Below are 14645 nucleotides of genomic sequence, written 5' to 3'. Positions count from 1 at the left end.
TTCCCTCCAAAATGCTTGGTAAGTTTAAGGCGATAGCATAACAACTTCAAATTCTATGTTCTGCCATGTTATGCTTGGACGTTCCGACTTGATGGAACTCGACATATATGATGTTGGAGGTGGCGCATAAGTACGAAAGAGCGTTCTAGCGAATGGGGGTCTAGGATGGGGGTCTGAGGTAATCTTTGATGGAGTCTATTGGGGGAGAAGGGGGCTTGGTGTGCCAGATGTAGTTGATTGGGATTGTGTGAAGTCTTTTGTTGATTTTTTGAAGTTGTTTTATGATACAACTATGCGGATATCTGGATCCAAATATTGTATTGCGAACTTGTACTTCGACGAGCTTTCGAGGATTCATGAACACTTGCAACAGAGTTATGCTAATAGTGAGGGATTGTTATTTGCTACGGCTATGAGGATGAAATCCAAATATGATAAATATTGGGGGATATTGTGAAGATAAATATATTATTACTTGTGGCTACAATCCTTGACCCTCGATATAAGTTAGAAATTATACAATTTTTCTTTATTGACATCCTTGGGAAATAAAAGGCTGAAGAGTTTATTAAAGAGCTGAGAAAGGATATTGATGACTTATATAGCCACTACAACAATAATGATCATCCTACTCCAGGAAGTGGTAGCCGTAGCTCCTCACACCCGACCAATTTGACATCTTCCTGTGGTTACACTATTTCTGCTGCAGCTATTTCATCACCATTAGTGTAGCGATATCATCAAAGGCATGCATCGAGGAATATTATACAGTGTAGGTCTGAGGTTGAACGCTATTTTATGGAAGATGTTGAGGCACCTAGTGATGCATTTCAGTTATTAACTTGGTGGAAGGTTCATTCCACCAAGTTTCCTATTTTTTCCCGAATAGCCTGAGATCTGCTGGCTATTCTTATCACTATGGTTGCCTCTGAGTCGGCATTTAGCATTGGAGGTCGTGTGTTGGATGCTTATCAGAGTTCATTGTCAGCTTCAACTATAGAGGCCCTCATTTGCATACAGAACTAGCTATGTGAAATGCCCATTGGAGTAGATATCATTGATCCCGAGAGCTATAGGCTTGAATAAGGTAACTTTATAGTTTATATGCTTTTAAATGATAATTTAAATATTTGTAATGTTTTAATTATTCAACTTCTAATTTTTATGATTTTGTAGACCTACTTGTAAACCCTAGCATAGTTGCGGATGAGTGATAATTGCGGATAAGTTACAAGTTAGATGGATTATGAGTTGTGTTCTGTTGAACTCAAGGTTTCAAGTTTCATGTGATTACAAATATACACATGGATTTTGATGATAACAAATGAATTTAAAGAATAAAGGAGTTTCAAGCTCAAGTTGTCCACACAATGGAGTCAAGCACATCAAAGAACCAAGCATGAGCAAGAAGGAAACAAGTTTACATTAAAGTCATAGAGTAATGTTGTAAATCTCTTAAAATTCGAAATTAGGATTAATGCTCAAAAATTAATATTTTATCATAAAGCATTAAAATACATTTTCCACATGTGCATGAATATTTTGAAAATTAAATTTGAAAATTTTGAAAGATGATTGATTGTCATCTTTCACATGTGCATACCTTGATTAAAGGGTTGAATTTTGAAAATATTAAAGATGATTGATTGTCATCTTTCACATGTGCATGTTTTATTTGAATATTTTCAAAAGTGATTGATACTTTTTTAGACTTATACAAAAGGTAGATGATTTTGTTTGAAAAATTTGAAATGTAAAGTGTGCTCCTTTTATCATATGCAAAAAGTAAAAGATTAGGTTTGAATTTTTTAAAAAGGAAAGTGTGCTCCTTTTGTCATATGCCAAAAGTAAAAGATTAGGTTTGAAGTTTTTGAAAAATGAATGATGTTGTCTTTGACAATTGAAAAGGAAGAACCTTTTATTTGAATTTTTTGAAAAAGTGAATGATGTTGTCTTTGACATGTGAATCTTTTTAAATTTGAATATGAAGTCTCATATGCCTATAAATAGATCATTTGAGAGCTTCACATTTACAACACCAAGAGCATACAACATTCATTCAAAGCTTTCATTCTCTCTTCTCTAAACATTGAGCCTTAATCCTTATTCATTTTGAGAGATATAGTTTGCACTGTATTGTTCTTATTTCACTCATTGAGGAGTGTTTTCTGATAACCTACCCACTATCAGCTCTTGTATCAGAAAAAGGGTGTGTATAACCCTTGTGCGTGTAGAAAGTATTCTACACGGGGAATAGTTGAATCACCACTTGTAAGGTGATTGCAAGTGTAGAGGGTGTTCTACACGGATCCTTTGTAGCGGTGTTGTTCAAATGTGTAATAGATTTCTATCTCCACCTGAAGAAGGTTGAATAGTGAATTTGGAAATCCTCAAGGGGTAGCTTGAGGCGAGGACGTAGGCAGTGGGGCCGAATCTCGTTAACATACTGAGTTTGCTTCTCTCTTACCCTTACTCTTTATATTTATTGCCATTTCATATTTTGTTTATATTTTATATTATATATTTGATTTTATAATTGTTATTTTTTTAATACAACTCAATTCACCCCCCCTCTTGTGTTAGTCATCTGGGCAACAATTGGTATCAGAGCTAAGAGCTCTATTATAAGATTAACTATCTTTTGAGTTAAGATCTTATGGCTAACATTTCAGTTTCATTTGGTGAAGGTCAATCTAGTAGTCGGCCTCCACTCTTTTGTGGAGATAATTACTCATTCTGGAAAGTTAGAATGAGAATATTCCTTCAGGCTCAAGGTCGAGAAATCTGGAAATGCATTGTAAATGGACCTTATATTCCAACAAAAGTGGTTGATGGAGTAAAGGTCAAAAAGGAAGAAGAAGAGTTTGATCGTGAAGACGATAGACTTTATATTTTGAATTTAACTGCTATGAATTTATTATTTAATACTCTCAATGGAAATGAGTTTAATAGAATAATGACTTGTGCTACGGTAAAAGAAATTTGGGATAACTTGGAAGTTACTTATGAAGGAACTTCGCAAGTCAAAGAATCAAAAATTTATATTCTTACTCATGAATATGAAATGTTTAAGATGAATGATGATGAATCTATTTCTGGTATGCATACTCGTTTTACTAACATCATAAACAGTTTGACAGCTCTTGACAAAGTTTATTCCAAGGTGGAGATAGTAAGAAAAATTCTCAATTCTCTACCAAAATGCTGGGAATCAAAAGTGACAGCGATTCTTGAAGCTAGAGACTTCAAGAAGCTCGAAGTGAATGAACTCATCGGGTCACTTATCACCCATGAGTATACATTAAAAAGAGGAGAAGAAGAAGGAAAGCCAAAAAAGAGCTTAGCACTTAAAGCTATTTCTCATGAAAGTGAAAGTGATGACGATGAGAAAAATGAAGATAAAGACGAAGAAGTTGCGATGATAACAAGAAGAATTCAGAGGTTCTTAAAGAAAAATAAAACTCATCCGAGGAAATCTTTCAAAAAGTTTTCCAAGAAAGATTCAGGTAAAAATGACACTTTAATTTGTTATAAATGCAATAAGCCTGGTCATATCAAGCCAGATTGTCCTCTGCTAAAAAAAGATCGAAACAAGGGCAAGAAAGCAATGAAAGCTACATGGGATGATTATTCAAGTAGCTCAGATAGTGAAACAAGCAATAAAGAATCAGCAAATCTTTGTCTTATGGCTAAAGATGACATTGAGGTAACAAATCTTGATAATATTGAAGATCCTTCGTATGAAGAATTGCAAAATATTTTAGAAGAGGTTTATGAGAAATTTGAAAAATTGGGTATCAAATATACTGCTTTGAAAAAGAAATATTCTTCTTTAACAAATGAAATTGATATTTTAAGAAAAGAAAGTATCATTTTGAAAGATGAAAATCTTGAATTGAATAAGAAGAAAACTGATTTAGAAAATATTGTTGAAAACTTTACGAATGGAAAAATAAATTTTGAAAAACTTATTGGTAGTCAAAGATGTGTTTTTGATAAGGCATGTTTGGGATATATGCCAAAATAAAAATACAAACCTTATAAAAATTTCTTTGATAATCTTTCTACATCAAAGATCAATAATCAAAATTTTTTTCATAAAAATAATTTTGTCAAAAAAAGATATTATTATAATCATTCAAGTTCTTCATATATGTCACATGCTATTTGCAATTTCTGTAATAGAAATGGTCATAATTATCATACTTATCCTATTAGAAGAAATCATACAATGACTATTAGGGTCATATGGGTACCTAAAAATCTTGTTTCTTCTAATACTAATAAATAAAGGACCCAAAGAACTTGGGTACCAAGAAAAATCATTTTAATTGTTTTTATAGGTATGCATGAAGTCATCCACAAGCAAAAACAAGTGGTTTTTAGATAGTGGATGTTCAAGACACATGACGGGAGACAAGACTAAGTTCTTTGATTTTAGATCTAAAGGAGAAGGACACGTGACATTTGGAGACAACTCGAAAGGGAAGATGGTGGGAATAGGTAAAATTGGTAATGAATCTTCTCTCATAATTGAAGATGTTCTACTTGTTGAAGGTCTAAAACATAATCTTTTGAGCATAAGTCAATTATGTGATAAAAGATTTGCAGTTACTTTCAAAATGGATAAGTGCATTATTTTGAATGATCATGATTGTAATATTTGTTTTATTGCTTTTAGAAGTAATAATGTTTATACAATCGATTTTAAAGAAATTACCTCATAGGATGCTATTTGCTTTTCAGTTCAAAATGAAACTAATTGGCTATGGCATAGAAGATTAGGTCATGCCAACATGGATCTTATTTCCAAACTTTCAAAAAATGATCTTGTGAGAGGTTTACCAAAAACAAATTTTCTTAAAGACAAAATTTGTGATGCATGCCAATTTGGTAAATAAACAAAAACTTCTTTTAAAACTAAGAAACATATTTCCACTACTAGACCATTGCAACTGATACACATGGATCTTTTTAGACCAAATAAAGTTGCAAGTCTAGGAGGAAAATATTATGCATTTGTTATTGTTGATGATTTCTCTAGATATACTTGGGTCATCTTTCTTGCTCATAAAGATGAGGCACATAATGCCTTTACCAAGTTATGCAGGAGAATTCAAAGTGAAAATGACTATACTATTTCAAGTATCCGAAGTGATAGGGGAAAAGAGTTTGTTAATAAAAATATTGAAACATTTTGTGATGAAAATGGTTTTGTGCATAATTTTTCTGCTCCTCGAACTCCTCAACAAAATGAGGTAGTAGAGAGGAAAAATATATCTCTTCAAGATATGGCAAGAACAATACTCAATGAGAACAACTTGCCTAGTTATTTTTGGGCCGAAGCGGTAAGTACTGCATGTTATGTTATAAATAGAGTTATGCTAAGGTCGAAGTTAGATAAAACCCCCTATGAGCTTTGGAATGAGAAAAAGCCCAACATTGGTTACTTTCATGTATTTGGATACAAATGTTTTATTTTGAATGACAGGGATAATTTAGGCAAGTTTGATGCAAAATCTGATGAAGGTATCTTTCTCGGGTATTCTACTAATAGTAAAGCTTATAGAGTATTCAATAAAAAGACTTTGACTGTACAAGAATCTATGCATGTAGTATTTGATAAATCTAATTCTCTACTCTCCAAGAAATCTATTGATGAAGAAATAGGAGGTATAAATAATACGGAAAGTCTCAATCTCAACAAAGAGAACACAATAGAGGAAGTTCAACATGGAGCCATCAGGAAAGATCATCAACATTTAATACAAGATGCAACCAAAAAGTAGAAATTTGTGAAAGATCATCCAGTGGAACAAATTTTGGGAGAACCTTCATGAGGTGTAAGTACTCGATCATCTCTTAGAAATATTTGCAATCATACTGTTTTTCTATCTCAAATTGAACCCAAAAATATTGATGACGCACTTCTTGATGAATCTTGGATTCTAGCTATGCAAGAAGAGTTGAATCAATTTGAAAGAAATGATGTTTGGATACTTGTTCCTAGACCTAAAAATCATACTATTATTGGAACAAAATGGGTTTTTAGAAACAAGAAAGATGAGTCCGGAGTCATTACTAGAAATAAGGCTCGACTTGTAGCCCAAGGTTTTAATCAAGAAGAAGGAATCGATTATGATGAGACATATGCACCAGTCGCAAGATTAGAATCTATTCGAATGCTACTTGTATATGCTTGTTATAAAGATTTCAAACTTTTTCAAATGGATGTTAAAAGTGTTTTCTTAAATGGTTTTATAAATGAAGAGGTATATGTTGAGTAACCTCCAGGTTTTGAAAATCATATTTCCCTAAATCATGTTTTCAAACTCACAAAAGCATTATATGGACTTAAACAAGCTCTTAGAGCTTGGTACGAGAGATTCAATGGTTTCTTGATTGAAAAAGGTTTTTCAAGAGGAAAAATCGACACAACTCTTTTCATTAAATATGAAAATGATGATATTCTTTTGATTCAGATTTATGTTGATGATATAATATTCGGTGCTACTAATGAAAATATGTGTCAAGTTTTTGCTAAGACTATGCAGGAAGAATTTGAGATGAGTATGATGGGAGAACTTACATTCTTTCTCGGATTGCAAATTAAGCAAGCAAAAAGTGGGACATTCATCAATCAATCAAAATATATTAAGGAATTACTGAAGAAGTTTGGGATGGAAAATGCTAAGGAAATTAGAACACCAATGAGCCCATCAACTAAACTTGATAAAGATGAATCCGGTAAGCCAGTTGACTCGAAGATATATCGAGGTATGATTGGTAGCTTATTATATTTAACAGCCAGTAGACCAGATATTATGTTTAGTGTGTGCTTATGTGCACGCTTTCAATCATCTCCAAAAGAATCACATTTAATTGCAGTTAAGCGTATTCTTAGATATCTTAGTGGTACAATTAACCTAGGGTTATGGTACCCTAAGCACACATCTTTCGATCTAATCAGCTACATAGATGTAGATTATGTTGGCTATAAAATAAATCGAAAAAGCACTAGTGGAGCATGTCATTTCTTAGGTCATGCATTAGTTTCCTGGTTTAGTAAAAAACAAAATTCTGTTGCACTATCTACTGCTGAGGCAGAATATGTTACTGCGGGTAGTTGTTGTGCTCAAGTTCTCTACATGAAACAACAACTTGAAGATTTTAAACTCATGTATAATCACATTCCAATCAAATGTGACAATACAAGTGCTATAAATCTTTCAAAGAACCCAATACAACATTCTAGAACTAAGCATATTGAAATAAGATATCATTTTCTTCGAGATCATGTGCAGAAAGGCGATATAGTACTAGAGTTCACAAACACATACGATCAGTTAGCAGATATTTTTACAAAGCCTTTATCAGAAGATAGATTATGTATGATCAGAAGAGAAATAAGTATGATGCATGCTATGAATATCTTTTAAAAGATAGACCAGAGCCAATAAAAATAGAGATAGATTTTTTAAATACTTTTACATAAACTTGAGATTCTTAGCCTCATGTTTGAGACGCTCATTCTCTTCATACAATATCATGTCATTCTTATCCATTGGAACCGGCAAGCGGAATGAAGAATCTAATAAAGATTTCAACTGTTTATTCTTCTGCCGAATGATTCCTTCCCTTGTGTGAGACTCTTAAACAATTCGTTGAAATACAACAATTTGTTCTTTGAGCTTTTCAACTTCATGATTTTTGGCTTGTAGCCATTGAGAAAAAGCAACAATAAAGGAAGAGTAGCGAGTCCCAAGACTCACCAAGTCATAAATAGCATCAGAATCTGACTTATTAGTCAGATTATTATTTTATTGCTGCAACATGGCACCAATGGCAGCTGCAGAAAGGACAGGAGGTTGAGATGCAGAATGTCTCATGGATGGATCTAAAGAAATGTTAGAAGAATGAGCCATTGAGAAAAGAATAGAAGGTTTAAAACAAGAATGTTGAAGGAATGCAGATAAGTTATAGAGATGAGAAGAAAACTTGATGCGGATTGGATGAACTTCATGACTGATTTTATAAAGATAACATAAAGAATAAGACAAACTATTGTCTCTTCAAATCTTATTTAGTCAAAAGAAATACAAGATATGCTGGACACACATTGTTAAAAGTTTTCTTACTAAGCCAGCGAGATTAACAGTAGATTGTCCCTATTTTTCTAGTAAACGATGAACCTCTGCTGTTATCTGCCGATGTTGACCTTGTATCTGAACCCTTTCTCATTCCAGCTCCTCTATTCGTGGTTGCAGATCATGAGCATACCAATCTGCAAATTTTTTTAACTCTTGGTTTTCTTGCTTTAGCCTTTTATTCTCACTATCCTTATTAGCAAGCTTCTGTCGTAACTCAGATATTTGCATGTTAAGATGATCAATCTCACTCACCCTCACCATTAACCTCCGAGACATGATCGTAACAGAGGCAGCATATTGACTACTGAGCATTCTTGATTCTGCAATAATCTCAGAATCAGCCTTACTAAAAAAACGGTTCTCTGCTCCTATCATGGTATTGACGGCCTTAGGAGAGAAGATTGATCATTGATGCGTCAAGGGTTCCTGATTCAAGTCTGGAACATTAGTGGAAGAGAATTGCTCAGCCATTCTATCGTTGTGAAAAAACAGAACTCAGGTCAAGAAGCAATGTATTTTTTTTTGGCATCCGATAGATGAAAATGATCATTTTTTTTATAGAAACTCAGAGCCTTCAATCACGTTTGTCAACAACATCAGGCGATTGTTTAAATCTCCAGCCGCACTAAATTCATAGAGTTAGGCCTCGAGACTTTGCAGCATTTGTCGGGTCACGGACGACTCCTGTTTCAATTATCTACAGTGACTATTAAACGCATCGTTTTCTTTAGTCCATTTACTTGTTGCCGATCCTTTTTAATGATGCCAAAAGGGGGAGAAGTTTTAGACTAGAACATTAACATTGTTTAAATTGCTAAACTTGTTATATATGCTTGGAATTATATTTATTCTTTTGCTTGAAAAACTAACGCATATTTTCAAGGGGAGCTTAAGTATTAATACAGGTTTCAAGTTCTATCAAGTATTTGTCATCATCAAAAATGGGGAGATTGTTGAACCCAAGGTTTCAAGTTTCAGGTGATTATAAATCTACACATGGATTTTGATGATAACAAATGAATTCAAAGAATAAAGGAGTTTCAAGCTCAAGTTGTCCACACAATGGAGTCAAGCGCATTAAAGAACCAAGCATGAGCAGGAAGGAAACAAGTTCACATTAAAATCATAGAGTAATGTTGTAAATCTCTTAAAATTCAAAATTAGGATTAATGCTCAAAAATTAATATTTTATCATAAAGCATTAAAATACATTTTCCACATGTGCATGAATATTTTGAAAATTAAATTTGAAAATTTTGAAAGATGATTAATTGTCATCTTTCACATGTGCATACCTTGATTAAAGGGTTGAATTTTGAAAATATTAAAAATGATTGATTGTCATCTTTCACATGTGCATGTTTTATTTGAATATTTTCAAAAGTATTGATACTTTTTTAGACGTATACAAAAGGTAGATGATTTTGTTTGAAAAATTTGAAAAGTAAAGTGTGCTCCTTTTGTCATATGCAAAAAGTAAAAGATTAGGTTTGAATTTTTAAAAAAGGAAAGTGTGCTCCTTTTGTCATATGCCAAAAGTAAAAGATTAGGTTTGAAGTTTTTGAAAAATGAATGATGTTGTCTTTGACATGTGAATCTTTTTAAATTTGAATATGAAGTCTTATATACCTATAAATAGATCATTTGAGAGCTTCACATTTACAACACCAATAGCATACAACATTCATTCAAAACTTTCATTCTCTCTTCTCTAAACATTGAGCCTTAATCCTTATTCATTTTGAGAGATATAGTTTGCGCTGTATTGTTCTTATTTCACTCATTGAGGAGTGTTTTCTGATAACCTACCCACTATCAGCTCTTGTATCAGAAAAAGGGTGTGTATAACCCTTGTGCGTGTAGAAAATATTCTACACGGGGAATAGTTGAATCACCACGTGTAAGGTGATTGCAAGTGTAGAGGGTGTTCTACACGGATCCTTTGTAGCGGTGTTGTTCAAATGTGTAATGGGTTTCTATCTCCACCTGAAGGAGGTTGAATAGTGAATTTGGGAATCCTCAAGGGGTAGCTTGAGGCGAGGACGTAGGCAGTGGGGCCGAACCTCGTTAACATACTGAGTTTGCTTCTTTCTTACCCTTACTCTTTATATTTATTGCTATTTCATATTTTGTTTATATTTTATATTATATATTTGATTTTATAATTGTTATTTTTTTAATACAACTCAATTCACCCCCCTCTTGTGTTAGTCATCTAGGCAACATGTTCATGTGTTGTAGTGATGCTATTCAGGTATTATATTAGTATTTTTAAATCATTTAAAAAATTATTGACCATTTCATAATTCATACTATATTTTTTTAAAGTATTTTCATATGTATTATTTTGCAGAAAAAAGTTTATGAGAATGAATGTCGAATGATAGTGTCTACTGGCTTCAACTTTAAGAATCAAGACTTTGTCAATGTTCAATTACTAATTTACTACTCTTTGGTTTTGTAATGTATGATTGTATAGAATTTAATCAATGTCATTTGTATTTAAGTTTTTTTTTTTTTTAATTTTTTTACATCATTTTTTTTGAAATTGGAAGTCAATTAGGTTATTGGGTCTTAGATTGCGCATGGGCCTTCGGAGTCGGAGGTGGGCCGAAGCCCAATCATACTCCGATCGGAGTTTCGAACTCTGATCGGAGTACCGACCTCCGATCAGAGTCGGAGTTGGAGCAAAAAAAAATTTCGACTTCTTTCGTAGTCGGAGGTAGGAGTTGGCCATTCCAACTCCGTTGGAGTCGGAGCCCAGCTCTAACTATTCGGTTGTTTACGTATTGAGATTGTCCGTCTTGTCTTGTCTCAACTTATTTAATTTAATTTTATATATTTTAATATTTAAATATTATTTAAATATATATTTTTTTAATTTTAAGTTTTAAGTTTTTCTTTTAATCATGACATAATTATTATAATTTTTTCAACTTCCAAACTAAACACAAAAAATAATTCAATTTTTTAAATTTGAAATAAAAATAATACTAAAAAATAATATTCTAATAATATTTTAATTTTATAATATTTTTATTCTAACTTTTTTTTCCTCACATTTTCCAAAATTCCATAAACAACATACCTCAATTATTTTACTACTATTCATAAAAAATTTCACTACTATTCAAAAAACTTTCATCTCATCTCATTTTCTAAACATTTCTTAAGAGCTTCCTTTTAGATTGGGCAAAGGCAAAGATAGTCAAATTTTAGTTAATATTACATGTTTTGACTTTTACCTATTCCATTTAAAACATATTTTCACATTAAATTATCTATTTACTCTCTATATAATAACAAAGTATTATTAAATTAATATTTTTTAATATTTATCTAATTTATTTTTGTCATAATCTCTCTATTATTGTTACTTTAAGCTCAATCAATTGCATAAGACACTAATTTTAATCAACACAATCTCAGTATAAACAGCCAGTAGCATTAATAAATCTAGACCCAACAACTACTTCAAGAACTAAACTTAATGTAAGACTGTTCATTTAGGTTCCAACCCAGGAACCCAGGTATACCCGGACTAGAACTTGGGTTTCAAAACCAGTCTGAAACTTGGATGGAAACCGGTTTGAAAAACACGGAACCCAAGTTCCGGTTTGTACCCAATTTTTTATTTTTATTTTTTTAAAATCAAAGCCTACATGTTATGAATATTTTTTCATGAAAAAAAATGTTGATGAAACATTCAAACTCTATTTCTTTAATTTTTTAAATAAAATTGTTTATAAATTAATATTACACTGTTTATATGAAAAGCACATATTACATTACAAAGCACATCATTCCCTTAATCCAAATCCTGATCCAAATCTTTTTAAAGGGAAGTGCAGACCCCAATAGGATATACTCAACCTTGAGTTAAATGGCAAAATCTGCAGGAATGACTTTATGCAACTCTTCAGCCTTCATGAGGCATGGATGGAATATAGGTAGGCCTGTTCATTCGGGTTCTGACCTGGGAATCCGGGTAGACCCAAACCGGAACCTGGATTTCAAATCTGTGCTGGAACCCGGCTCGGGTTAGTTCGGGTCATAAATGGGCCTGAACCCGGATGAATACAGGTTTTTCAAAACCCGGATTCCGGGTTCTGGATTAAACCCAGTTTTTTTTCTTTTTCTTTTTTTTTTCTTTAACCCCATATAAAAAGCCTAAATGTATCCAATATTTTCACATATAACTCTGATTCTTTTTTTATAAAAAATAAATAAATTTGATTGTGTACTTTAGGGGTTGAAAAATATCACTCCTATATAAAAGTTCCACTTAATTTGCCTCCCAATAAAAATGCATGTAAAACAAAAAAAAATTCCAATATTCATCTATGCAAGTATGCATACATTACAATACAATCTACTATATATTATATTATTTGTTATTTATACATTACATTACAAAATACTAAATTATAATATATGAATTACAAAATCAGTGATTTAATTTCCACAACAAATAGCAACTTCAAAGTGATTGGCCTCAAAGTGATCCTGCAAAAAATAAAATAGAATGAAAATGGCATTTTAGTCTTCCCAGTTTGTAATTACTCAAACTTTCTCATCAAAACAATAAAACAGAGAGTTTCTAATAACCAGCAGTAAATACACTTGAGCTTTTATTCAGTATCCATCTAACACTAACAATACGATCCACAAGAATCGAAAGAAAAAGCAGTACTTCAAAAAACAAAAGCCCATAAGGTGCATCTCAGTCTCTTTTGTACTCCTATAAGTTGAGCTTGCAATACCCTTAATTGATTCCTCAATTCCTGCACATCGTATTTACCCACAATCCACTTAATCGAGTAAATAAAGAATCCAAATAATAATGTATTAAGATACTGGTGGTAAACAATCTGTACCTCGATTGTTTGAGGGCTGCAAGAAAAAAAGAAAAATAAGGGGGTGCCAAGTCAGATGGGGTCAAGAAGTTCTTGGATTAAATCATGCAGATTTGAGGAGTAAATAGAAACAGAGCAGCTCACTCTTCATTAGTGTTTCAGAAGAGTCGTGAGAGATTAGCTACTGGACACAACTAAGAAAGAATAAGCTGAAACTTGATCTCACCTGATTGGAAATCAGTAGATTACCATCACCCTGAACTTCTTCCATCGCCACATCTGAAACTTCTTTCTACAGCATCAAAATTTTTAGATATTTCAGTTAAAATGAAAACTTGCAGGAATAAGATTACCATAAAATTTCAAGACAATGGATGGAAATAACCTTGAACACATAAAATTTACAGATTGATCAATACAATAGTACCGTGAACACATAAAATTCTCTATATTTACATCATGGTCCAACTTCTTGAAGGTTTTCTTTAGATCCTATATTGCCAAACAGAACATCGACATGAATAAAGGAATAAATATTGAGGGATAAATGCTGTTTGTGACGTTGATCTGTGAAAGGAAAACAAAAATAAAATCTGGAACCAAACATAAGGGAAAATACATCCACAAAGATCTTCACAGGTAATCTGGAGTTTAGTTTCCAGATGTCAACTGGGTTGGATCTCCTCAAAGTTTCAAGGCTTCTACCAAATCCTTTTGCTTAATTCTAAAAATTTATTATTACAATACTAAAATGAATTTAAACAAAAAATAACACATCAGAAGTATTAGGTTGATGGATTTTACTACTGTGCCGCCCAGCGTTGGGCGTGTCTCTAACGCAAATTATATATATATATTTTAATTTTTTAAGTATTCTGGAAAAATATACTAATTCCTCAATTATTAAAGAAAAAAATACAATCAAAATGAGGGAGCAAAACCATAAAACATACTATCATTTTCTTAGGTTTATATGCAAATATCACAAAAAAAAGTTTATGACTTGACTTAATATATTAAATTTATTTTATAATAAAAAAGTTTTAAATTTAATGACATTTCTCATAACTCATGTTCATTATAATATAAAAGGTGAAGGTGGTTTGACTTTGGCCATTCCAAGAGAGGGTTTGCAGGCCACCCCATTTGAGAGGGTGATCACCCATGGTGGCTTAGCACGGGTGGTTCTTACCATCTAAGTGCGTAGACGTTGACCCTTTCAGATGGAGTGAGTTGATCAGTACAATCTTATATTTGAAGAGTAATGATATACGTATAACCATTTATATGTTTTAAAAGTAATGTTATAAAACCACTTCAAAAGACCAGAAAATAGAGAACAGACAACCCACTTCAATATAAAACCAAAAGACCTTAGCCACTTCATCTCGCATAAGATTACAGCAAATAAGCATCATTCAGTGAAGACCCAAGTAATAGAAGATTTAACGATAAAGTAGAGGGTAAGCAAAAAACAAACCTTGGGCTCTTGAGAGGGAAGAATTACAGATAAGGCTTCGGAGAGGCTGAGATTGAAAGAGGGACGACACCTAGGGTTTTAGAGTGACTAAGAGAGGGCTTTCGGCGCAGAGATACGAGGGCGGGGGAGAGAAAGTGAGAAAAGAAAACAAAAATGAGA

At 32.6% G+C, this 14645-nt stretch overlaps 1 long non-coding RNA gene across 1 annotated transcript; it reads right to left on the bottom strand.

Annotated features, from left to right (window-relative positions):
* Positions 1 to 12792: 12792 nt before the first annotated feature.
* Positions 12793 to 13523, bottom strand: LOC122294435. The gene is made up of 3 exons (XR_006237610.1): positions 13434 to 13523; positions 13233 to 13298; positions 12793 to 12934 (listed from the first exon to the last, which is right to left on the bottom strand). It is a non-coding gene; the product is annotated as an uncharacterized LOC122294435 (long non-coding RNA).
* Positions 13524 to 14645: the final 1122 nt, after the last annotated feature.

This window comes from Carya illinoinensis, chromosome 2 (genome assembly GCF_018687715.1).
Source record: "Carya illinoinensis cultivar Pawnee chromosome 2, C.illinoinensisPawnee_v1, whole genome shotgun sequence".
In the NCBI taxonomy this organism is placed as follows: Eukaryota; Viridiplantae; Streptophyta; class Magnoliopsida; order Fagales; family Juglandaceae; genus Carya; species Carya illinoinensis.
Note: the sequence above shows the minus strand (reverse complement) of the source record. Positions and strands in the feature narration are given on the sequence as shown.